The 27045-nt window shown below is 36.4% G+C and overlaps 1 protein-coding gene and 1 pseudogene across 1 annotated transcript in view; one reads left to right on the top strand and one right to left on the bottom strand.

Moving 5' to 3' along the window:
* The window catches only part of LOC140598571 (uncharacterized), a 115155-nt gene that overhangs the window by 6970 nt on the left and 81140 nt on the right, over positions 1–27045 (top strand). The gene's annotated exons all lie outside the window — the stretch shown is intronic.
* LOC112930958 (translationally-controlled tumor protein-like) lies at positions 10965–11463 on the bottom strand (annotated as a pseudogene).

Here is a 27045-nt window from a genome sequence, read left to right as displayed (position 1 = left end):
CTTCACTTAAACCTCTTCCATATCTCAGTAAAATTTGAGGGCCACCTGTAAGTAACAATCCCTCTGCCTTACTATCCCCAACCAATCACATGTCCCTGTACCTCCTGCCATCTCCACTGCAAATACCTTCCTTTAGGCCACCACCTTCTCTCACTTGGATTAGGGCGTTAAGTCATCCTTCTGTAGTGAACTCACGTTAAAGAAATCTAATGTCTCTCCTCACCATTTATCCTATGGAAAAAAAGTCCAGAATCTTTAGTACACCCTACCAGGTGTTTCCTCATCAGGACCCTGCTTAGTTTCATAGATTCATCTCTCTTGTCACCATCCCATACAGCGACTCCCAAGTATTTCTAGAATTATCTATTCACTTCGTATTTCTCATCACTGGCATTCTAGACCAAACTGTTGTCATCTCTCAACCAAGTTTGCAGAGAAAGCCTCCCAACTCCATTAATTTCTGCTAGCCTCCATCTCCTCTGCACATCTGAGAGAATGATCTTTTAAAAACAAACTGATCCCAAAATTCCTTTGCTAAAATACTTCAATCACGTTTCTAATCATCTTGAAATAGAGACCAACATGTTGTATGTGTTTTAGGAAGCCCTACACGATCTGTTTTTGTCTGTTTCTTACATGTTGAAGAAACCTTTTCTATTCACAAGGTTATATATTTGCCTGTGTTTTCTCTTAACACTGTTATGATTAGTATTTTAACCCGTCTAAAATTTACTGTTGTGAATGGTACAAGGCAGGCATCTAATTTCATGTTTTTCTCTAAAATATCTAGTTTTGGGCAGCCTGGGTGGCTCAGCGGTTTAGCGCCTGCCTTCAGCCCAGGGTGTGATCCTGGACACCCAAGATCAAGTCCCATGTCGGGCTCTGAGCATGGAGCCTGCTTCTCCCTCTGCCTATGTCTCTGCCTCTCTCTGTGTGTGTCTCTCATGAATAAATAAATATTTCTTAAAATAAAATATCTAGTTTTGCCGATGCATTAACTGAATAGTTCATCTTTCCCACTTCTTTAGAAGACCTTTTAAAAAATCATATAGTCATGATACATGGAATTGCTTCATTATTCTCTATCTTCTATTTGTCTATTCCTGTGCTAAAACTCTTCTCCTAATTCATGTGGCTTTAGAGGAGGATAGCATTTCCCTCATCTTTCTTCATTTTCAAACTTAGCTTTTAAAAAAACATTAATGGTTTAAATTATCTTTGCCAAAACTTGAAAGTTGTTTTTTCTTCATGTAGGGCCCAATGCCAAGGCTTTGCTATATGGTATCAACTAGGCAACACAAACTTGACACAGAATAGATTTTAAAATACGTTTTCTTACTCAATTTATTATCACCAAATCCTGTATAATTATAGTAACCTCTGTCCTATTTGCATGACAGGTCAGGCTTATTTATTATTATTTATTATAATTTGTTATCAACTACTATTTCATTCCTAGCTTACCAAGGCCTCCAATATTTCTTATTTCTCTGCTTCTTTGGTTTGTAGAAGTTCATTGTAGATATGCTCACTCATTCATTTAAAAAGTAGAAAGAGAAGTGGTTTTAAAGTTTTACTTGGCCAACGCAGTAATACATGTAGCTAAACCTAACCATCAGAATCTGTTCTATCCTTCTACAAAAATAGGGTTGGAGCTGAGCACATAGGTAGCATATATCTAGCAGAAGTTTTTGCCTTCAGATTAAATTCTTGACAAAGAAATGGGAGCAGAAATGATGTATACCACTTTAGGTTTTGCATTTTCCCCAGCTCCCACCCCCACAAAACAACAACACTTAATGCTGCTTAATGTTCTTCACATTCCTGAATGACTGGCATGGCAAATCCTAGGATGACTTTCTAAGTGTCATGTTGAAGATGTCAGTCTGGATCCCTGAAAGAATTCATAAAAGCAAAGCTGCTGCTGACCTGGAAACTCTGCTCTAGACTAAAGAAATAAACTTTTGTTCTCAAAGGAACTGAATTTTAAACTTTTGTTTCTATAGCTTAGCCTGCCCTATGTAAAACAAAGCATTTTTAAAAAGACCTCTTAAAAGTCCTGTATAAATGTAAAGTATCACTATTACTCAAAGCTTAAGAATAAAAGTATAATTAATGAATGAATGGAAATAAGTGGTTGGGGGTATGACCATATTTTACTTTTCCATATTATGCCAGTTTCCATTAGTGAGGTTATTAATATTTAGCTTTGTTGTAAAATGGTCCAACTCTAGTCAGAACAAGTATCTATATGGTTCAAGTTAAAAAAATAAAGGAAAGAATCATTCTACCATTTTACCCCTACTACACCCTCCCCCAATACACACATATGCCCACACAAAGATTTCATCCAATTGGGGAAACAGATTTTTAGAAATCTTGGAAGCTATAGCAATATCACTGCAAAGGGCCACGAATATTTTTCTCTGAAGTCTTCCCATTTTTTGTGTTTTTCTATTTCATTTATTACTCCAAAAAAAAAAAGTATTCAATTAATTGCTTATTTGTAAGCAACACTTTTTTTTTTCACAAGTACTTGATTCATTTAACAAAGAAGGTGTACCCTCAAGAGTTTAAAGGTGTTTTTGAAGGCAGAGACATTTAAGCTGAGAGAGTTATCAAAGTATATGGAAAACAAAGAGCTTCTTTCTGCAGCTTAAATGTGAATTGTGCCACTAATTTTGCAACATTTATTGTATAAGTTGTTTGTTTATACATTAGGCCATGCACAATAAACAGTGTCCCCACTATTTGGAGGGGGATAGGCATTTAATCAATGGTTTGTAAGAAATTTAAGCAATATAAAGGAAGAATATAGGGAGCTATGAGAATGTAGAATATTTGTCTTGGTGGAGTAGGCAAAGAAGGTTTTTCTGAGAATGGATGAGCAAATGAGATCTGAAAAATAAGTAGGAACTAGATAAAAGAAAGTACAGGGAAAAGCAAGGTCCCTGGCTGGCTCAATTGGAAGAGCATTCAATCCTTGATCTTGGGGTTGTGAGTTTGAGCCCCATGTTGGGTGTAGAGATTACTTAAAAATAAAATCTTTTTTTTTTAAAAAAGTACAGGAAAAAGTATTCTGCTATATGGAACATGGTAAATTTGAGGAACCAGAGGAGGTCTACTGTGGGCAGCATGCAGTGAGCCAAATGAGGCTATAGGGAAGGGTCTGAGAGGCTGTCATGGGGAACTTAAAACTATATGAAAAGGAAAGGGCACCTGAGTGGCTCAGTTGGTTAAGCACCCAACTCTTGACCTTAGCTCAAGTCTTAATTTCAGGATCGGACTTACAAGCAGCATGTTGGCCTCCACACTGGGTATGGAGCCTACTCAAAAAACACAAAAAAGAAGGAAAAGAAACGAAAAAGAAAAAAGAAAAACAGTGCGGAAGCACTGCAAGGATTTAAAAATGCATGTGATATTCTGTATCCCATAGTTTATTCTGGCTGCCTTGTGGAAAATGAATGCTAGTAATCTTAAGTGATCAGCTTAGAAGGCAAAAGTAAGAGAAAGTGATAGCATGGACTTAGGTGGTAGTGGTGTAAATAACGCTAAATTAATATTTAAAATATATTTGGAAAATTAATATTAAAACTATAAAAGACACATTGACATTTGAAACCATCTGTATTATTAGGAATTAGATAAAACCATAGACTATCTATGTTAGAATGACTTAGATTTGGGTTTTTTTGTTTTGTTTTGTTTTGTTTTTAGGAAAACTCTGCCAGGAAATATAGTACTATAAATTAATAAATAACTTTACTGTTTTATTTGGGAACTTTCTATCAAGTTACTCGAGAGAGTATTCTGCTCACCTGGCTAACTAACTTACTCATCAGTTCAGTTTTCAATAATTACTTTACAGCATCCACTAATTTTCAGCTCTTATATCATAGATTTTGCCCAATTTTCTATTTCCTTTCTTGGAAGACTTCTTTAAACATCTTGAGGCCAGATCCCAAGTCCTATGCATATCTCCCCTCTGAATTCTTTCTATTGAAACATTAGGTGGTGTTCTCCCTATCGTAATGAGTTTGTACTGCATTATTAATAGGTTGTCTGAAGATATTCAGAGGGGACAATGGAAACACAGGAAGTTCTTTCAAATACTGGCATGTTGTACAATAAAATATATGCAGCTATTATTGCACTAAATCGTGCTTAGCAAAGTTCTGGCATGGAAAAATGTCACAATATGTTAACTAAAAATTCAAGTTACTAAAGAGTTTATTTTAATCTCAATTTAGTTTAGCTTAATCTGTTTTTTATTTGGTTTATGTTTGGTTGTTTGGATGGATGGATAGAGAAAGAGTTAAGTAAAATATAAGAGATAGATAAAATTCTCAAACTTCAAACAATTTCCTACATTTTAACTGTGATTATCTTTGGAAGTAGGTGTATGAATTATTTCTTTTCAGTATTTTTGGATTTTCCTTCACCCAATAACTTTTGTGTACTAAAAGCAATGAATGCTCTAAAGAGATAAAACTTTTGAATTTACGTATATTTGAGAATTAGAATATACATTCCAGAATCAAAGAGAAGCTTGGAATTTATCAATTCTGTGGTTTCCTCTTGGAGAGTTCCTTGTTGGTGCTGGGACCAAAGGATGAAGGAATAGTAATAACTACTCTTTGCATGTCATAGTTTCCCAGTAATCATATAAGCAACATGACATTTTTTATCTTATGGAATGAGGAAACTTGAGCATTAAATGTTTAACCTTATTTCTCACTAGAAATAGGGGTCACTTCAAGTTTTATATTCAAGTTTTATACTAAGGTAATAATAACAGGTAACATTTTTTTTTGAGTGTTACTATATGACTCACAACCCTCTGAGATAGTTTTCTGCTACAGAGCCACAGAACCTGTATTTTTAATTACTATATATTATCTTTCATATTTTTATTCATTTTACATCCCACAGCTAGATACACTCATAGATACATTTTTCAAATGGATAGTTCTGAGACTATTTAGCTGTGCAGATTTGGCAGCTCTTTAAGGGGAGAAATGGTGTGGGGTTAACAAATGGACTACAGAAGTCATGTCTTCAGGGGAAAACCAGTGAATTTCCTACTTTGATAATTAGCTACAGTCAGCCCTAAGTGGTAAATAATATTAGCCAATAAACAACTGCTTTTCTAGAGAGATGGGTGACTCATTTTCTAAACATGTGTTTATGTGACTCTCATCTTCTGTTCCAGAGGTTCAGCTGAATACATCCTTCCTCCATTCTCCGTAGGCCTTGTCCAGTTTTTGCTTCTTTCTGGCTCTGGTACCCACTTATCACCTTAGTTTCTTACCTCATCTCAGGGCTAGGATCTGCTTCATTTCCTAGGATCTGCTAGGATCTTACTTCAGATTAGGATCTGCAAATCCGACTGGTAAGGGGGAGAGTGACAATATACTCCACAGCCCTCACTAGATATTTTAACGACTAGATGCAAGCCCTTTTCCTTAACATTCCCAGTTCACCTCATTTCCTGAGTGCATTTCTGTGGTTTACTCCCTGAACTTCAAACCAGGCCCTTCCAACAGGCTGGCAATGCCAGATTCCAAGTGCACCTCAAAAACATAAAAAGGATTCATATTGGATGGGTTCTATCACTAACTCCCACTGCCACCTGTTTAAATATGTGTGTTCTGGTTTCAATCCCTCTACCAATCCAAGAATCCTACTAATCACCAGGCCGGGAACTCCCAATGGCCAAATCCAGGCAACTTGACTCCAGCCCCATCCTCATGAGGATCTGTAGAAATCTTCGTGGCCAATTGCCATCTTTTCTTGAAATGAGTCTTCCTTTGACTTCCTTAATCCCAGTTCTCCTGGGTCTCCTACTGCTAAGAATCGTTCCTGCAGTGTTCATACTTCTGCCTTGTTCTTCTTCCTTCCCCTTTTCTTTATAATTAGGCCTTTACCACTGCTTTGGAGTGGATAACACTACCAAAATCCTTGCCTACTGGCTCCATACAGAGAATTCCCACATCATGGTCCTCAGCCCCTGTAGCTCTCCAGAGGTGCTCATTCCTCTCTCATATTTCATGTGTTGATGCCACAGTGCATCCTTTCCAAACTCTCAATTTCTGTTAATGGTACCATTTCCTCACTTCTACAAATTCAATCCTTGGGGTAATGTTTGATCTCTTCCTTATATTCCCTATTTCCAATATTATCACATCCTGTAGATTCTATATTAAAATTATCTACATTAAAACTACCCATTAGGGGAAATAAAAACTACCCATTAGGATTTACTCCTTCCCACTTATATGTCATCATCAGAGAGGGAGTCTATTATCTTGGTGCTCAGTAATTACAATGGTCTCCTTAGTGTTTCACCTACTGAGCCTTCTCCTCCAAGACAGCGGTCCATTTCTTCAGTATTCTATAAAGCCCATTCATTACCTCCTATATTAAAAATGAAACCAAGTTAAAGATGGAGAACTTGAAGTATAAGGCTAATCTGTATTCTTCTCGTAGTAACTATTGTTTATTTAGTATCTACTATGTGCCAAACACTTTGTTAACCACTTAACGTATATTTACATTTTTAATCTTTTAGAGAATTGTGGAAAGTAATGGTTATTATGCCTGTTGTACATTTGAGCAAACAAGATTCAATTAACAATATGTTTGCTGGAAGTTCACACCTACCAGAGGGCACATAGAGCTGTCATTTGATCCAGGTCTCTTAGATTCCAAAGCTTGTTCTAAGAATTTAATATATGATACTACAAAGACACATAAATTAGACAATCACTGGATACAACTTCTTGTTTTATATGTGATTATATGTCAGAAAAAAATTAAAAATTAATCCAATGAAGTCAAGAAACTTGTTTTCAGGATTTTTTAAAAAGATTTTATTTATTTACTTATGAGAGACCCACAGAGAGAGGCAGAGACATAGGCAGAGGGAGAAGCGGGCTCTCTGCAGCAAGCCTGATGCAGGACTTCATCCCAGGACCCTGGAATCATGACCTGAACCAAAAGCAGATGCTCAATCACTGAGCCACCTTAGCGTGCCCCTGCTTTCAGGGTTTTTGCTGATGTAGAATGAGATTAAGTACACACACACACACACACACACAAAGCATTGATACTTTAACCTATCCTAAATTTCCTAGTGAGATTCAAGAAATGATAATTTCTCTGATGGCCAAGTACTTATTTATACCCAAACTGTGATTCTCAAGAAGTAAAAATACCACACCGAACTATGGTATGGGCATCCTTAGACCATGCTGTGTGAAATGGATGCTTTCAACACATGATTTCACGCAAGATGTCTGTAATGAATGAACTGTATGTTAGAGCAAGTTTGCCTCTCATGTTAAATGGTAGAAAGACAATGAGAAAACAACTTCCTATATCTTCACCTGGAGGAAAGTAAATGTCTATGAAAATGGCTCTGTGAAGACTTGAGATGTGATAGTTTACGAAAAAGCAGAGCTTTTCCCCACAATCATAAAAACAGAACAAATAGAACAAAACAAAAACCTTTGGTAATATATAAGCCACTGCCCAGAGAGGTCTTAGTTAACACTGTAAGTGGTTCTGTTCTTGTTCCTGTTTATTCCAGTGTTTCTTTCTTTCATGTCATTAAGCTGTTTTTGTATAAAACCTTCTGATTCCTTCTTTTTACTGCCTCTCCAATTCTATATTTACAAATTGTTCCAAAAAAAGAAAAGGCATTTATATCAAACAACAAAGCTTATAATCCAGCCTGAGGAGCTCATTATTCATAGGAAGTGAATTAAAATTAAATTCATTCTGGGTGCAGTTAAGGCAAACCTTTTTGTTCACTGAAGGATTTCTCAGCCTCTGAAACTAAGATCAATCCACAAAGTAAAAGAAAGGCACATTGGTGTATTCAGATATTAGTTCAATATAGATTATTGCCAGAATCTTTTTTTTTATGATAAACATAGAGAGGGAGAGAGAAAGAGAGAGAGAGAGAGAGAGAGAGAGGCAGAGACACAAGCAGAGGGATAAGCAGGCTCCATGCAGGGAGCCCGACGTGGGACTCCATCCCGGGACTCTAGGATTGCGCCCTGGGCCAAAGGCAGGCGCCAAACCGCTGAGCCACCCAGGGATCCCCTATTGCCAGAATCTTATCAGAATCTGCCAGTGATTCTTAAGACATTACTTTAAAGCCAGTATTTATGTAACTAATTACAATATTTTGTTTTCAAGTGTCAGGAATGAGTATGATCTACAGTAAGCAAAATGGAGGAATTTATTATAAAGATTCAAGAGAATATTTTATAAAACATAGTGATAGAAATAAACCTTTGTCTCAAGGAGGTTTAGAATTTAGAAACAAAAATATCAAAGTGCTAGCAGTATTCTTATACTGTTTTCCATTTCCACTTGTTTCTGTACTCTACTTTTTATTTTGCACAGCATAAAATAGCAAGCAAGGCAATCCCATAAGATTGTACAGTTTGCAATCTACACAAGGGTGTCCAGCCAAGAGAGTTAAAAAACAATCTAGTTCTGCTAGCCCAGCTGTGAATCCTCAGGGTTGAGTTGTCCTAGATGGGTGACTTTTTCTAGTTTCTAAAAGGCAGCATATAAGCATGCAGAGACCCCATCAAATGGCCATGGTTTTGCATATTTCAGGTCTAGCCACACACACAAAAAATTAATATTGTTCAAACTCCAAATCCCTGGAGAAGAATTTTTTATTGAAAGTGGCCCCACTTCTGATTCAGTTAGCTACGATTCAGGAAGTAAGGGTATGTTTGTTTTTTTTTTTAATTGTGAATTGGTAAGACTTTTGTGGGTAAAGCAGTTTTTCACAATTCCTTGAATTTTTATATTTCAGACTGTCTACTAACCTTTAACTCTTAGAGATCTCCTAAGAGCCAATTATTCAAGAAACTTATATCAGAATGGAAATTATGCCAAGAACAGCAGAAATCATCTAGATCTGGAAAGAGAGCTAGTTCTTTTTTTCTCTCCATATGCATAAAATTCTGTATGTATTGGCCTTGCATTCTTAGTAGACTGGAGATCCCCCCCCCCCTTTTTTTTTCAGCTAAAATACAAGGTATTATTGTTGAAATATTTGTTTTGCATTTTATTCCAAATTAATTTTTTTCTTCCTTTTATGGTTAACAGATTTAGCCAATAAATATACAAGGTACTCAGTTAAACTTGAATTTCAGATAGATAATGAATAATTTTTTAGTATAAGTTTGACCTATATAATATCTGGGACTTAGATACACTAAAAAAATTGTTGCATGAAATATATACTAAATATTCATTGCTTATCTGGAACAAATTGGAGGGCAACTCTGCTTACCACCAACACTGTACTGTTTGAAACAAATTGAATTGGCCATCCTTTATTTTATCTGGCAAACGTACTTCCTTTTTATTATAAGTTGAACCCTGCAAAACTACTTTTAAACATTTCTAGATCTAATTTTGGCAGAGGTATGAAGTCAAGGAAATAGAAACAGATGTATATCCTTACATATAAAGGACATTAAAGCTTAAATTGGTGACTTTACAGTGAAATATGATACATAATCACCTGGCCTATATGAGTAAAAGGTCTATGTTTTCTTTTGTAGGAGAAAAATTAATGAAGAATATGTTGTATTATTTTTATAGTATTATACACATACTTAGTCACACAGTGGAACAAGGATATTTTATCACTAAAATATAACCAGCTAAATAGTATATAATTCCACCAGAGAGTTAATTTACTTTTTTAGAGCTGAAAGAAGTGAGACATTTCCACATATTAATATTGTCACATCTCTTATTACTTTTCATTTTAATTTTAAATACTTGGAGTAGTCCTAAACTAACTCCATAGAATCACTGCAATTATTTATAATTGGTAATTTTTTAAAAAAAACACCTAATGTTGCTTTTAGTTCTTGAGACTTAGCCTTACTTTAAAAAAATGGCACACAGTATTGGTGTTAAACTGAGAAACAAAAACCACAGAGTTTTGTGACAGGGTAACTATCTTATTAAGTCATATAAAACTTAAAAATAAAACTTAAAATGTTGGAATAATTATTATTTAGGTACACATAAAATCCACATGAGTTTAGACTTAATTAAGTAATGTGAATAAGAGTATTGTTTTTGTAAGAAATTGAAGAAATGTCTTACTTTTCCTTTATTGCTCAAAAGTAGCACCACCAGGATTATTTTAGTGATTTGAGGAGCACTTTTCTGTACCATGCAGTACACTAATTAAGGTATATATTTAATCTTGTTTCCATTTCATAATCCTTGTAAGGTACATATTATCTAGATTTTTTTTAAACTAGTAGAACCTGATAGAAGTATTTATTAACTCCTCTAAGCCATGCATATAAATAATAAGTAGTCATATCTGTTCCTAAAGTCTGTATGATATGCCATAATAAAAAAAATAAATAAATATACTGTGTTATTAAAAGATATGACCCAAACCCAAGGTAGGAAGTATTGACAATTTATCTTGGTTTCTTGATATTTTTTTATTAGTAGTATTAATTTACACTGGTATTCACAACTCTTTTTTGATATAATGAATTATTCAGCTTGAACTGTGGTACCATATTTGGGGGACAAAGATAATGGCCCCTTATCTTTTGATGGAAATATTATTGAAATTTACTCTTTGAGGAAGTCTTAGAGAATGAGCAACATGGTATTGACCACTAGAGGGCTCAAAATTTGCAATTCCTATTAATAACTAGTAGTACCGATGGACACTTTTTGTTTTTTAGTTTAAGTGCTTTTTATTTTTAGATAACCTACATGACATGTTTTTTTCCCCTTAAGACAATGTGTCTGCTCCAAGTATATCAAGCCGAAAATTAATGAAGAGCTCAAAATGGCATCAGTCCCATTTGCCTAAGTTCTGATTTGTATAGATGAAAAGTAATAGCCAGTTACGGCAACAGGTGATCAATCCAATGTAATAGCCAAATTGGTTAACATTTTTCCATTTCTAAAACATCCTTAAAGATGTTATCCTCATTGTAGTCCAGCAGAGCAATCACACCATCTAGATTCATGTTTTTAGCAAAAAAGGAACTAGTTGTTTCTGGAATTAGCAAGAATGTGCTTGATTTGTTCTACAGCCCCTGTCATAAAAGGTTTTTCTATTTTTGGTCTCTGTTCTTCAAGTCTGCCTTTGATTAAGTTCATGCAATCATTGATATATTTCTTATAGGCTTTTGTGAAGCTGTTTTTCTTTTCCTGCCAAGGATGGTTCATGACAATAGCAACACCAGTGGTAACTGTGCTCTTGCTACCTTTGATGCCCTTGGGGACTTTGAGGTGGCATTTTCACCAATGAGCTAGCCATGAATGATATTCGCTGTTCTACTGACCATCTTCCGGTCTACCTCCAGGGGCAGGATCTGAGATCTCGCAGATCTTATAGATGTTGGAGAACATCTCATCACGGCTGATGAAATCCTGGTAGATGACTATGAGGGCACCTGAAAAGAGCAAGGGCAGCGCCAGTGTAGCAGGAACCAGAAACTATCCCCAGGTGTGGTGCAGTGGGCACAGAGCTCAGATGGAGGGAGATGAGAGCCAAAAAGCTGAATAGACATTTCACTAAAGGCTTCTGGTAAATTTTGAAAAAAGAAATATATACACTGATTCTGGATCTCCTAGGCTAAAAAATGTTAAAATTAATCTTAATGTTTGTTGGAATCTTTACTTCTAAACAATTGTTCCATTAGGATGGGTATTATACAATTATTTTTATACATTTCCCAGGGAATCTTAATAAAATTGGAATATAATGCAATTGAAGTATTAGAAGTAACAATAAGGATAGGGAGAGGCTAATAGAATGTCTACTGGGAGGAGAAGCCAATAAAAGACTGGGAGAAATTGCCTGGAGGAAGAAAAGAAAAGATGACAAATGAGTAAAGATAACTAACCATAAAAAGAAAAAAAAATGAGTATTCTTCCCTTGGACTGGCATGCATTTGGCAATGTGAAGCCAGGGGTTGAGAGATGGTTCTAGATAATAATAACAATTATAAAAGCAACATTTATTGAACTTCTACTATGTGCCAGGATTCTACTAAAACATTTATGTATATTAACACATTGAAATATCAAAAACCTCATGATATTTGTTCTATTCCTCTTATTCTACAAATGAGAGAATAGAGTTTTTCTCTGTAGACTCTTGCCCCACCTCCCCTAAAAATTCAATAAAGGATGCAGCAGATACAGAGCAGCTTTCCTAAAGCAGACTTAGATTTAGGGTTTTTAAATTCAAGATCTAGGAAAAAGCAATGATTTCAGATGAGGATGTATCTTTCATGAGCTTTGGGAGAACTGAGGTCAGTGCATTTAATAGTATCTGATAGTAGGAAGCTAAATGTCATTTAAAAATATCTGATAATTGGAAGTTGGGAAATAGCACATGGTCTAAGATATTGTGTAGGGGACCAGGATGAGAGAAATGTTAGTAGAGTACATTGTTAGATGGCTAGATATTAAGAGCCTGATCTTGCCATAGATTCTTAATGACTTTAAGTGGTGAAACAAGGCAAAACACAATAGAAAACAAATGCCTGTTTACTAAATACATGTAACAATTTCTGGCAATTAAAATTTTTGGCCCAGCTAGTGGTAAGGAAATCCTGCATTTTGGATACTGTCTGAAGTTGTGAAATGTCATGCCAGTGGCACATGGAATATTATCCAGAGGGAACACTACGTAAAAGTGCACTTATGATGGTTTTAAACAAAAACACTCTCAAAGTTGTAGCACATCATAATAAGTAAATATACCTAGAAAAAGATATTTCAGGGATGCCTGAATGACTCAGCAGTTGGTTGAGCATCTGCCTTCAGCTCAGGGTGTGATCCTGGGTCCAGGAATCAAGTCTCGCATCTGGCTCCCTGCAAGGAGCCTGCTTCTCCCTCTGCCTGTGTCTCTGCCTCTCTCTGTGTGTCTCTTATGAATAAATAAATACAATCTTTAAATATATTTCAGATAAGGAAATGACAGGTGAGGACATTGAACTAGCCATTGTTTCTGGCAAGATGTTGTTCATGGGTGACTCCAATAAGCATAATTATGTAATATTCCCAAGGGGTATTTAGCCACTTAAATGCAGGATAGATTAATGCATCCAACAGATAGGTGGGTTTGATCAGAGTTTAGATTTTGCCAGGAAAGATTGCTTGAGGGAGAAAGTATAAAGGCAGTTAAAGACATTCATTGGGAAGTAATTATAGGGCAGAATCATGAAAAACAAGCTGGATAATATGACATGTTTAGACAAGGAGTTATGATGAATAAAGATGAATTATAGGGTCAATGAATGAGTAGTTGTGATGAGTTGGTGAATTGCATGAGTGGAGTCCTAGAGGGAATAGACTGGAAGAACAGGGGATGACAATCAAAATGAGATGTTTGAAACTGAAATTCAGTTTTGGGTGTTGACAAGGTCTAGGTATGACATGGGGGTCATGGAGAAAGGATGGAGAAAAAGATTATCGGAGCTAATGAAAGAAAAGAATTTAGAAGCCAAAGTGATAGTTGGATCATAGAGCTGTATTTTAAAGTGGATAACCAAAATGGCAGGGAAAGTATTAATGAGTGAAGAACAATGATTCAGAGGTCTGTATGTGGCCTGACAAAGAGGGATACAGGGTGACACAGTATGAGAATGGATGTTTCAAAAGACATGAAGTTTCAAACGCAGAAAGGAGTGATCATTTGGAAGTGGGAACAGGGAGCAGAAAAGACCTTACCTGAAGCTCCAGTCATGTGTACTACTTAAGCATGAGAGGAAAAAATAAAAATAAGTTCTTCACTTGAATGGTCCAGGAAAGCAGTGTTTTCGGGAGCCAAGTTAAATTTCAGCAAAAATGTAAAGGACATGTTCAGCGAAGACGTTAAGGAAGGAGAAGAGTTTTCTGATCAGGAAACAAGTTTGGGTGGAAGGACTTGGATAGCCAAGAGTGTGGGAGATATGGTCAGATTCATGGAGGCTGGGAACTGGGTGATGATGAATATCTGTGTGAAACTGGGTGATCTGGGAATCCTGGACTTCTTGTGGTAATACAGGAGAGCTGGTATTGAGGCATGATGGGATTTGCTTCAGAAGCCACAGGATAGTAATTAAAGGTCATGTGGTGGCTGGTCTTGCCTGCAACTGAAGGTGGGGTGGTAGTGAGGAAGCAGTCTCATCCCTGAGGTTTCAGAGCAAAGGATATCTAGAAGTCTTGGGTCCAGTGTTCCCAGAGAAAGAGCAGCAATTCAGTGACCTTTGCTTCCCATTAAGGGCTCTCTCTACTAAGTAATTCTATTTATTGGAAAAATTCCTACAGTGTCTCTAAACCCAGAAGTCCCCTGCTCTGTGAACCCTTTCCAAAACTCCACATCTCATAGTTAGTCATTTCCTCTGTAACCAAAAGAGCTTTGCACAAATATCTCTCTGGATTTGTATGGCATTTCATTGTAATTATTCATGTATCTATCTCTCCCAGTACACACTGAACTCCTTGACCCACAATTTGTGGCTTATTTTATATCTGCACCACAAAGCGGATCATATCCACATAACTGGGTAACAAATTTGGGACCAAGTAAATGCTGGATAGTTTTTGAGAAGTGAATTAAAATGGATTGAAAGGCTGCTTCAGCAGTGTTACTATTATGTATGACTAGCCAATGAGAGTTTCCTAAGCATTGTGCTGTGTTATGTGTACCCAATCTTGACTTGGTAGGTGTCCTCGTCAGCTTGAGCTGCTACAACAAATATACTTCAGACTGGGAGCTTAAACAACAGACATTTATTTCTCAGTTCTGGAGACTGAAAGTTCAATATCAGGGTGCTCTCATGATTAGGCTCCTGGTGAAGGCTCTTTCTCTAGCTGAAAGAAGATGGCCTTCTTTCTATGGTATCCTCACGTGAAGAGAAGACTAAGAAAGGAAGCAAGCTCTCTTGCATTTCCTATAAAGCACTAGCCCCGTTTGTGACAGGTCTATCCTTATGACCTAATTACTCCCCAGAGGACCTACCTCCTACTCCTAACATTACCACATAGAGGGGTGTGACTTTATTTTTATATTTATTTTTTTAAAGACTTTATTTATTTATTCATGAGGGACACACACAGAGAGAGGCAGAGACATAGGCAGAGGGAGAAGCAGGCTCCTCGCAGGGGTCTTGGATTACATAGTTTGGTGGTTCACAACCAAATAGGCACATAATTTGCACATCTTCTTTTGATGCTTCACAGGCTTATCTTGAGGTTTATGGGCAAATGGAGCAGTAGCTGGTTCATTATATAATGAAAGGTTTATGGAAGAGGCCAGACTGGATCCCCAATCAGGATCACACCCTGAGTCAAAGGCAGACACTCGATCATTAAGGGGTATGATTTTAATGTATACATTTGGGGAAAACACAAACATTCAGTTCATAACAGTAGATTACACTATTGCCATTTTACAGGCAAGAGAGCCAGGAAGGTTATACGGTTGAGAGGATGTCAAATCAGGACTGACTCAGGCCTAGTTTGTCTGATTCTAAAGCCTCTCAATTCGATCAAATTGCTCTCCTGATTCTGCTTCTATTCTCATCCTAAGATATAGGAGTTAAGTATTGCCAATGCAGATTTAATACTGCAGTAATAAAATAGAGAAAATGAAGGTTGTTAATTTTGTTGTGATATTTACTATTTATTAATGTGACTCTTAAAAAAACAAAAATACCTTTCTGGAGTGTAAAGGATACAAAAAAGAAAAATGGCTTCTATAATGAAGATTTGATCAAAACTTACTTAGGACAAAATATGCAAATTACACTCTGAGAATAACCTCAGCTCAGAATATGCAAAGAACTCTAATTCCACCCAGACAGAAAGAAATATAGAAATATCCTAGAATATCATGAAGTTTCACAGAAATTCTGACATAGGTAATAAAATATGAAACTATGTTGCATTTAAATTATTTAAATTATAGTGCTCTTTTAGAATATGAGATGCCAACTAGCCCTGTGCACTTTTAACTTTATAGTACTCTCTTTCCCTAAGCTGAATGCAGTTAAATATCCAAGGCCCAACGTTGGGCTTGCACAAATCCAAATCCCACAGGATCTTTGCTGTGAATTCTATGCCGTAAACTGCAAAAGAGATTCATAAAAACCTCCTTCATTGATAAAAGCTTAGGTATGTAAGTCCAGAGTAAGTGTTTTCTGCCATTTGAGAGAGAGGAAGATTTGAGGCCTTCCTCAGATGTCAGAAGCAACAAAGAATCCTATTTCTTTATTCTGATCTCCTGGAGCATTTATAGGACTATCAAGTTCAATCTGGACAAATGAAAAGATTCCAACTCCTCAGTAACCAAAACATTCAATTGTGGATACTGTACATGTGACAGGAACTTGACTATACGTAGGAGACGAGTAGAAGTAGCAGCAGCAGCAGCATGTATTTTTTAGAACAAAAAATGGTTGCAGAGATTGGTGTCCATGAATATACCCTTAATAGATAATGATTTACTTATTCAACTTGATCCAAGTGACCAGGTAAACCAGATGATTCCATAAAAGAACTACAGCCAATAGAACTCAAGGTCTTAGATTACATAGTTTGGTGGTTCACATCCAAATAGGCACATAATTTGCAAATCTTTTGATGCATCACAGGTTTATCTTGAGGTTTATGGGCAAATGGAGCAGTAGCTGGTTCATTAGATAATGAAAGGTCTATGGAAGAGGCCAGACTGGCAAAATTGGAATTTAATTCTGTGGGTTATGACCTCTGAAAGAATGGCACTTAAGTTTCATTGGTTTATCTGCCAAAACTGCTGGACTTTGAACAATCCTTTACCCAGGTTTAGCTATTTTAACACTCAACAATTTATGTCTAGAGTAATTAAGAGCAGGCAGATGCTCTGACATAACTGCTGGATACATCTCAGTAGCATTTATTCTGTTGAGTATTTAAAAATTTGAACAGGATACATGAACAACAAGCATTATTAGCTACTCTCAGCCGATTAAACTTATTAACTATGATCTCAGACATTCTATCTTTGCCTGACTCTATTGGCCAGAGCTTTAAGTCTTCTCCTAAAATCAACTATCCTGCTAAGACTTAGATGCTGAAGTTATAGGGTAAATTAGGAAAAGTCAGGATTTGAGATTGGCCATGTAGGGATGATACTGGATATGGTAAATCATAAAGGCAAGAGATTATGTTCAGAAGGGTCACCTAGAAAACAGAGAGATAATACGTAAAATTCAGAGCAATCAATATCCTTCTAAAATATTCAATTCTAGGGAATTGAACTGGGTTGCTCAGTGGTTGAGCATCTGCCTTTGGCTCAGGGTGTGATCCTGGGGCCCTGGGATCAAGTACCGCATTGGGCTCCCCACAAGGAGCCTGCTTCTCCCTCTGCCTGTGTCTCTGCCTCTCTCTCCGTGTCTCTCATAGACAAATATATAAAATCTTTTAAAAAATAAAATAAATAAAATGTAATATTCAGTTCTATTTGCAATGAAACAGAAAGAATAGTCCTTATTTTCTCACCCAATCTGCTCAGATCATATTTTCCATGATGGTGACATAGTAAAAGAAAGATTCTGGGGTGAGGGACATCTTGGGGGGGCAGAGGAGGAAAGTCTTATGTGGGTACTTAAAATGAGTTAAAATTTATTTTTTAATGATATTAATAGGCATAACAAACAGCTCTAAGAAGGAGAGAAGATGTGTATAATAGATAAAAATTGAAGAGGAAATACTAATATGCTGTCAGAAATTTTGATTTGACACTCTAAAGCATGACTGTTTAGGATGAGAATGAATTCAGAGACAGAGAAGAGCCACATGTGAGTGACTACACATGTTCCACTCCATTCCTCAACAAGGTTGCTGGCTACTCCTAGAACATACTTATATCCATTTTTTTCCAGTGGTACTACCCTCCCATATCATCATAATTTTCACTCTCTATAGCATCATCTAAATCAGCATACAAATGCACTACAGTACCTCTCACCTAAAAAACAAAAACAGGAACGTTTTAATAACATCTTTTGGGGGCACCTGGGTGGCTCAGTGGTTGAGCATCTGCCTTTGGCTCAGGGTGTGATCCCGGGGTCCTGGAATTGAGTCCCACATCGGGCTCCCTGCAAGGGGCTGCTTCTCCCTCTACCTATGTCTCTGCCTCTCTGTCCCTGTGCCTTTCGGGAATAAATAAACAAACTCTTTTAAAAAAATAACATTTTCCATCCATATTATACATCTTTGTAGAAAAATTCAAGGAAGAACTGTCTATACTTGCTAGCTTTTATTCTCTCTTGAACCTACTTCACAAGTCCTTCTCCCCTATTCAACTAAAATTACTCTTGTCAAGGCCACTTGTGATCTTTTGTTGCTCAATCTAACAATCTATTTATAGTCCTCAAATTACTTGACTTCTCATCAGAATTTGGCACAGTTAATTAGTCACTTTTATTTTGAAGCACTGTCTTCTCTTGGATCCTAAGACAACCCTCTCTCTTATGTCACTCGCTATTCTTTCCCTATCTCCAGGAGGTTCCTCTTCATTTTCCCAGTCTCTAATCAAGGAACCTCCTAAAGCTCAGTTTTTGGAACATCACTGTTCTTTAATACTACTCACTTCTTACATAATCTCAATCTAATTTTATGATGTTAAATGATATCTATATAGGATAGATTCCAAAGTTCATGCCTCCAGCCTAGGCTTTTCTCTTTAACTTCACTTTCATATTTCCAATTACAACTTGACATGTCCACATGGACAGAATAGACATCTCAGACTCTTCTTGTCCCTAATCATGCACTTGATCCCTCACCCTGAACACTTGAATTCATTCTTTCAGTGGTCTCTGTAAATCATTTTACAGTTAATGAAAACTCTACTATTGAAATTGCTTAAGGCAAAACTTCAGTCTTTCTTGCTTTTTTTATTTCACATCCAACCACAAATTTTATTGACTATATCTCAAGATATATCCTGAATCTGTCATCTCAATATCTCCATTGCTACCATTCTTATTCAGAACACCATTAAATCTTGCCTCAATTACTACAGGAGTCTCTGACTGGTCTCCCTATTTCTACTCTAGACATCTACAATCTATTTTCCAACCAGCAATTGGTGTGAGTTTTAAAGAACATGTCTGATTATGTCATTTCTTTCTGTATACAGTAAAATCCAAAGCCTCATCTCTGACCCTCGTAGCCCTCTATGATCTTCCTCTGGCTACCTCTCTGAGTCCAGCTACTCCCACTCTATAGTTTGTTTACTGTGCTCCAGCCATATTGGCCTCCATGCTGTTTCCTGCCTTCACACCTGTTACTCCCTCTTCCCATAGGGGATAGGTCACCAAAGCATGATGTCCTTGCCTCATTTTCTTTTTTCTCTGTTCAGATGTCTTTTTCTCATGAGGCACACACACCTTTCTCAGGTTTTACCTGTCGGTGAAGCTCTGTATGACTTTGACTATAGTCTTCCTTGGCTTATTGGCTTAGATTTAGGCCTCCAAAGCCAATCTAGTACTTGCTTTGTAACTTATCTTTCCTGACTCCAGGTAATACCCACAGCTAGTTGCTAGCCCTAGCGTTGGCCCAGCATAACTTTGACCATGATCAAAACCAGCTACCCACTGGAGCAGTCTGTCAAATAGGCAGCTACGTTCCCTGGCCCATTGCTCCAGATTGCTGTAATTGTAATTGTCCCTTTGAACTCTGATGATGAAAGAGGTATATCTGTATAGGTTGTAGGAAACACAGCCATGAGGGGTCAGATATAGAATCAGATGTACCAGCCAACTAGGTGAGGCTTCATCATAGCTCTTGGTTAGATTCTAAACTTTCCCTAGACTTTCGTTGATAAAATCAAGTGAATCACACTGTGACCAAGAAATAAATTTTACTTTGATGTAATTCAAAAAAGTAAAACTATATTTCTTATAAATGTGATTGAGAGTTTACAGCATCAGGAATTGGGCAAAAGTAGAAAGTGATCTTATTATTCAAGAAGAGAAGAGTTTAAGCACTTTTTAATAGATTCAAAATTAAAGCAGGATGATTCATATTAGTATTTGCAGATGACATAAACTTAGAAATAGCATAGGCCTGTGTCTTGAATTGGAAAGTCTATTGGTATTCCTAGCAATTTTAAGTTTGAAGATAATGAGCCAAATGGAAAAATCAAAATGATAATTTTTTTTTTTTTAAATGCTGGTCAGGAAGAAAAGTCTCAAGAAAATTAGATGAAAAAGATTCAGGTAATTTTAAGGCCAAAATACCTTGACCATTTTTGTTTGAATAGTCATTTAAACAGTCTTTCTGTTGCCATTTTTTCTCTCTCTTCCCTCTCTGCCAACAGAAAATCATTTGTCTGAAACAAGCCATTGCCTTCCTTAAAAAGCATCTGTTGCCCTCCAGCTTTCAAAGAACCAAGCCCCACATTCATTGCATGGCATGAAAACTCTTAAAATTCACCCCGACCACCTGTCTGCAGGTGTTTTATCTGTAAAATCGAAGTTCTCTGTCAGGTAGTTCTGCTCTTCCAGGCCTTTTCTTGGATCATTTTCCCACCCAGCAATGCTGTTATCTTCTGGGAGGGAGACTCCACTATATTCTTAAAGCCCAAATCAAAATCCACTTTCTATGAAAGGTAGTTATTCTCATTCTAGCAGGATTTTAAAAACCTTTCTCATTCATCAAGGTGAATTACTGTAAAGGTGTTAAAAATGTATATAAGGCTAGCATTTACAACAACATAAGGACACAAGGCATGCTTATACAGAGTTTCTTAATTCAAAACTTCAGTCCTTTTATAAATATAAAGAACAAATTGTCTTTACCTTCAGAGTCGAAAAATAATATGAAATTAAATGTGATGATATGTTCAAAAACACCCACTTAAAGTACACTGGGTGCTTAACACACCAAAAGCCCCGGGAATACACTATATACTTCTTCAAATGTCTGCAAGCGCCAGGAACTAACTAAGAGCACTGAAGCAGTTCCTTGCTTTAGAAGTGTTCAAAAATATTTGCAAGATACTTTTAATTAACAATTTGTGTGTGTGCATGTGTGTATTTTTGAAGGATCTTAGATATAGCTAAAGTTTTTCAGAAGTGTCATAGGTAAAGGACACATTGGTAGAATTGGATGGTTATACTATGCTTTTAAAACTGACTGTAACGTGACCGATATTGCCTGTTAGTATGGTCAAAGATTAAAAAATCCTGAGAATTTCTTGAGTAGCTGGATAGTAAATCCAGCAGCCAAACCAACTTTTTTTTTTGTCTTGATGATTCTTATTTTATAGCCAGAGTTATGAAAAGCCAAACACTCAAATTATAGGCCTGCTTCCTGTGTGTGCTGGCAGGCTCTGTTTGCCTGGGAGACAGGCCTCTGGGGCAATATTCAGACCTCTCCTGTTCTAGAAAAGGAAAATGTTGTTGATGCTGGCCCACAGGCTCTGATTCAGAGAGTCTGAGTCATGATGGATATATTACAAAAAAAAAAAAAATTATGCCAGTGCCAGTGTTGGAGTCATCTAATTCAAAACTGTAAAAAAAAAAAAAGGCACAAAAGCAAAAGATAGCTTTAATGACATTCATTACCTGGATATACCAGGTGTTACATATCTGTTGCTTTCCTTGTTCAAAGGAAAACCCATTAGATAAAAGCATGACAAGGGAAAGGAAACCCTGACGTGATTTAACGAGCTTATTGCTAGTTTTCATTTAGGTGATATTTTTTTCCAACAGGGCTGTGAAAAATGTCGGAATATATACTAAGCTTTAGGTAAGATTATTTCCATTAAATTTAATGACTGTGTTTTGTGATTCAGAATATCAGCATCTTAATCATTGCAATAAATATTTGTAATAATCATTGCAATAATCATTACAATAAATGTTTGTAATAATATCCAAGTTAGCTCATTTTCTTATTTATTTTCCATTCCTAGTTTTATTCATTACCCTTATATCCTTCAGGGATTGTATGTCTGTAAATATTCAAAGGAATCTTAATGTATGACATGTTTTATATAGTATTATTTATTGATATTATTCTAGAAATTTAATTAAAAATGTAAAATATCTTCAAAGAGTCTAGAAAATTGGATCTTTATAAATTAAAGGGGAGACATAAACTCTAAATAAATAAGGGTGTGATGTGACCAAACTGCTTTTGGGTAGATGTGACTGAAAGAAATTCTAATTAGTATGTCATAAACAGATAGGGTTAAATTTAAATCTAACATTCAATGATTTAATGGAAAAAATAACTAAGGCACTGGGATTTTTAAAGAGAACCATAGTATGAAGGAACTGAGTTTATATTTTTATAGAAACTATTAATCAGGTTTTATAGCAGAGTCATGATAGATTTGGGTTCTGCAATTGCTTTGTAATATGAAGAATTTGCAATGAAATTCAAAGAACAATCCATTTACAGCTTAATCTTGAGGAAAAATTTCTTGGGTTAAATACCACAACCAAATGGGTCTAGTGGTGAGATTGGAGTGGTCACCTAGAGCTGATATAGCAGCTTGCTCTTTTAAAATTAATGATTCCTTCTATCACAAGAATCTCTCAATTCCTCTAGTATTTAAAAGTATAGATGTTAGAAGGATCACTTCAATGCTTCTGGAGATCTGAGATTCTGTTACTTGCTCAATTACCTGAATCACTGTTTTAAACTGAACATTTTTTTTTTTAAGATTTATTTATTTATCCATGAGAGACACAGAGTGAGAGGCAGAGACCTAGGCAGAGGGAGAAGCAGGCTCCCTGCAGGGAGCCCATTGCTGGACTCATCAGGGAACTCCAGAATCAAGCCCTGAACCAAAGGCAGATGCTCAACTGCTGAGCCCCCCAGGCAACCCTAAAGAATCATAAGTGCTGTACAAAATCAATGAAACTAGTTCTTTAACTAGCAAGCAATATTGAATGCCTGTTGAGGGTCATAAACTCTGTGGTGGTTTATACTCTGTATTAGTTATCTATTGCTGAGTAACAAATAATTCCCAAATTTTGTGGTTTAAGATAACAAACACTATCTCCTAGTTTCTGTGGGCCATGCAACTATGGATGGCTTAGTTATGTGCTTTTGCCACAAAATCTAAAAAGACTGTAATAAAAAGAAAAGCCATGGCTGTGATCTTTTGTGAAGACCTGACTTGAAGAGGATACAATTTCAAGTTTGATAACATGGTTATTGGCAGGATCTAGTTCCTCATAGACTTTTGGACTGAGGTCTCAGTTCCTTACTGGTTGTTGGCTGGTTCCATATGTGCCTCTCCATAGGGCAGCTCACAACCTAGCAGCTGCTTCCATCAAATTGAGTAAATATGTAAGAGAGAGCATCATATCAGAAGCCACAGTCTCTTTGTCACCTAACCTTGAAAGTATCATTGCATTATTTTTGCCATAGTCTATTCACTAGAATAGTGAATCCCTAGGTCCAGCTCATACTCAAAAGGAGGGTATATTATACAAGGGTGTGAATTTCAAGGTGTGGGGATCATTATTCACCGTATGTGCATTTATAGATGGGGAAATTATGGGGGTATGGCTGTTTAGTTTGGAAAATTTAATTTCTGGATGGAAAACTAGATGCTGGCAATGTTTTACCATGTTTCAAATATTTCTGAAAATACATTTCTTTAATTAGAGCATTAGATAATTGTAATTCAGCAACCTGATTATATAACACCTCTGTAACTCTCTTCTATGTGAAAACTCATACTCTGGCTTAGCAAAAGGAAAAAAATGGATTTAATAGCTAGCAATTTAAGATTCCTATTTGCATATGGCATTTTATCTGAGCAAGGTTGACATGATTGTGTACATAATTATTATTTAGGATCCTGCAGAGCATCCTAAAAGTAAGAGGATACATTACTTCACAACTGATGTAGAGTCAGAAATGGCAGCAGGGAAAACATTCTCTGTTATAGTCATGTTAAGTCTGGCTAAACATAGAATATAGGAATCTCTTACCCTTTCTGTATTTTATTTCCAAATATCAATTTCCTTTTCTTGAAAACACTGACATAATCAAGAGAAGAGCACATCTCTTTGATGTGTTTTATTTATTTTAAGCATACATAATGCATCAGAATAAGCTGTCACATGCAGGACATCTACATTCACATTGTCTTTAAAGTCCATGTCAGTATAACTAACTAGTGTTGCATTTATTAGATGAATGTATGGAGTGGACTGAGAGTCTGACACCCAGTCTCCAATCCTGACCATCATCTAGCTATGTCTACATAGCAAATCAATGAACACCTCTGAACCTTGTTTAAAAGTTTTCATCTTGCTTTATGAAATGATTTGGCAGCCATGTGATGAACAATGTTTATAACTAAAGGGCAAAAATTATATGGAGACCCACAGCTGGCTAGACTTCTGTAAGAGCCAGGAGAGAATATTAAAGTATTGGACCGAGAGGCGGGAAATAGAGTGAATCCCAGCCCTGTTGTTACTAGCTTTGGAGTGTTGAGAAAGTTACTACCCTTTCTAATCTTTAATTTTATTCTCCTTAAAATTTCTACCTTTAGGAGGACTCATTGTACATATCATTTTAGGTATCCACATTTCTCCTGGAGCAGCCTCAGGACTCTTGTGTGATCTCTAGATGACTTGTGATATATTCAGCACACGTTTTAGAGATAATAAAGCCTCTAACTGAAAGCATATTAGATGAACCAATTAACTACCAGAAGCTACACTAAGTGTGCTAGAACCCAAGGTTATAGCCAGGGGAGTTGTTGGAAGTGCTGCTTGGTTTGGGATACTGGTGCCCAGCCTGCAGACAATCGCAGTTTCTGTCTCTTATTTAAATTCTTGTGAGGTAATCTGATTGGTGTCATTCAGGCAGTAGACTGGATGCACTCCAGTCAGAGTCCAACCCTGGAAAAACAGCTGTGGTCTAAGTGGTGGAGTTAAATAGCAGAAACAGGGCCATTTGAGACACCCAGGAACAATGGATGGGATAGTGTCCAGCAAAAAGGGCAATGAATGGAAGCATATTCTCCAAGGAAAAGGTTCATTAATGTGCTTTAATGTGCTCACTCTCACACAGTGGAGCCTGAAGACAAAAGCTTTTATGGTGTTTGCCCAAAGCTGAAAAATAAAAATACTAAAACTTGCTGACTGTACAATGATCTGTGATCTCCAAATTTTAATTATAAGATTGCATATGTTATGGGACTCCTGGTTGGCTCAGTGGTTGAGCATCTGCCTTTGGCTCAGGTCATGATCCCAGGGTCCTGGGATTGAATCCCACATCAGGTTCCCAGGGGAATCTGCTTCTGCCTCTGCCTATGTCTCTGCTTCTCTGTGTCTCAAGAATAAATAGATAAAAATCTTTAAAAAAAATGGTCAGTGGTAATTTTCATGGCATCATTGAAGAGTTTTCCCATATCTGAAAATTTAAGTTATCAGAGAGGCAGAATTTTTTTTCCTCCTATTTTCTATTACTTTTTTTTTTCAAAATAAAACCCCTCACTTTAGTCATTCAAATTTCTCTTGCTCCCCGCCTTAATAGGAGTAATTTGATAAAAAATGTGCGCCAACATTTTGTCTAGTAGAAATATTTTACAGGCAATCATTTTTTTTAAATGATCAAGACATTCATCTGGATACTTTTTTTAATTTGAGAGATAAAAAATTAAAACACCCCATTTGTTAACCTACAAGACATATTGTTTAATTCGTTATCCCCTACTCATAAAAGATAGTTCTTTTGCTTTGGCCAATATCTTAATATACTTTTTTATGATGCTATTACTCATGGCCTGAAAGAAAAGAAATTCACAGGAAGTAAACAACTAGAAAGTGAAAATATCTGGTTGTCACATTTCTAATACATTTTGAACGTATTATTTGCTGGAAACGAAAGCCAAAAATCAACCCTTTCTTCTCTGAAAGATGCTTAAAATATAATGTTTTTATAAACAAATTAGTACTACGAAAGGGACCCTGGAATGATTACATTATATATGAACCATGGAGTTATCTGTACGCTGGTTGAAATGAGTATTTATTGTGTGGAAAGTGCTTTGGAACAAATGTGATAGAAAGATGCATTTCAGGGAGATACCTGGCAAAGTGCTTAGCATTACGTAATCAAAGCTTCCCCCGAAATGCATTTTTGTTCTGCCAATTCTATCATATAAAATTTTAAATGTCTCTTTGCAGAAACAATTCATTATATTTCCCCTTACACTTTCTTTGGATATAAGGTGACAAGAATATCAAGTCTCCAATATGCCCAAGCGGGACCATCTCTGACCCAACTGTTTAGGTAGTTTTAGTAAAAATCAGGTAGTTTTTTGCCATCTTTTGAAGGCAATATGATTTAGGAAGTCATTCCGTGGTACCATAGTCTGGATTTATGATGGCAGGATTCTCTGAGCTCCCCTTTTACACCTTCTGGTTTCTAGTTCCTTGTGACATTTTTGGAGAAAACCTAACAAGAATAAAATTCATAGGAAATCTAAATGTTAAGTCTTCTCCTGAGCCTTTTAGAAAGAAACCGCGTGGCTTCTGGAGGAAGACCTAGTCTAGGCAGATCGCAAGGAAGCTGGCGTGTTATAGGCCGTTTGTTTTCTTTTGCCCCAATGATGCAGGAAATATGAACTGATGCTGGTGCTAATTCAGGAACAATTAACAAAACATCAAACTGTTAAGTGTTTTCTATCTAAACAAGGAAGAGATTACAATGAAAGGAAGCAGTTCTAATGCCAAAGGAGATTCCATTCAGGATAAACCTTTGTATATACTTTGATATTTAACACTCCACTTGCAAAGCATCTTTAGAACTTTAGGGACTATCTGCTACATGCATTTATAAATGAAAGAGAATCATAGTTCTATTGATGCAGACAATTTGTCATCATTTAAAAATTAAGACTTTTGGCATACTTGTAATAAAAACACAAGTTGCACTCTCTGAAGTGGAAATTTACAACATCTGATCATTGATTTTCTGCCTCTTGTTGAAAAAGGATGAAGT

This window comes from Vulpes vulpes, chromosome 4, assembly GCF_048418805.1.
Source record: "Vulpes vulpes isolate BD-2025 chromosome 4, VulVul3, whole genome shotgun sequence".
Taxonomy (NCBI): domain Eukaryota; kingdom Metazoa; phylum Chordata; class Mammalia; order Carnivora; family Canidae; genus Vulpes; species Vulpes vulpes.
Note: the sequence above shows the minus strand (reverse complement) of the source record. Positions and strands in the feature narration are given on the sequence as shown.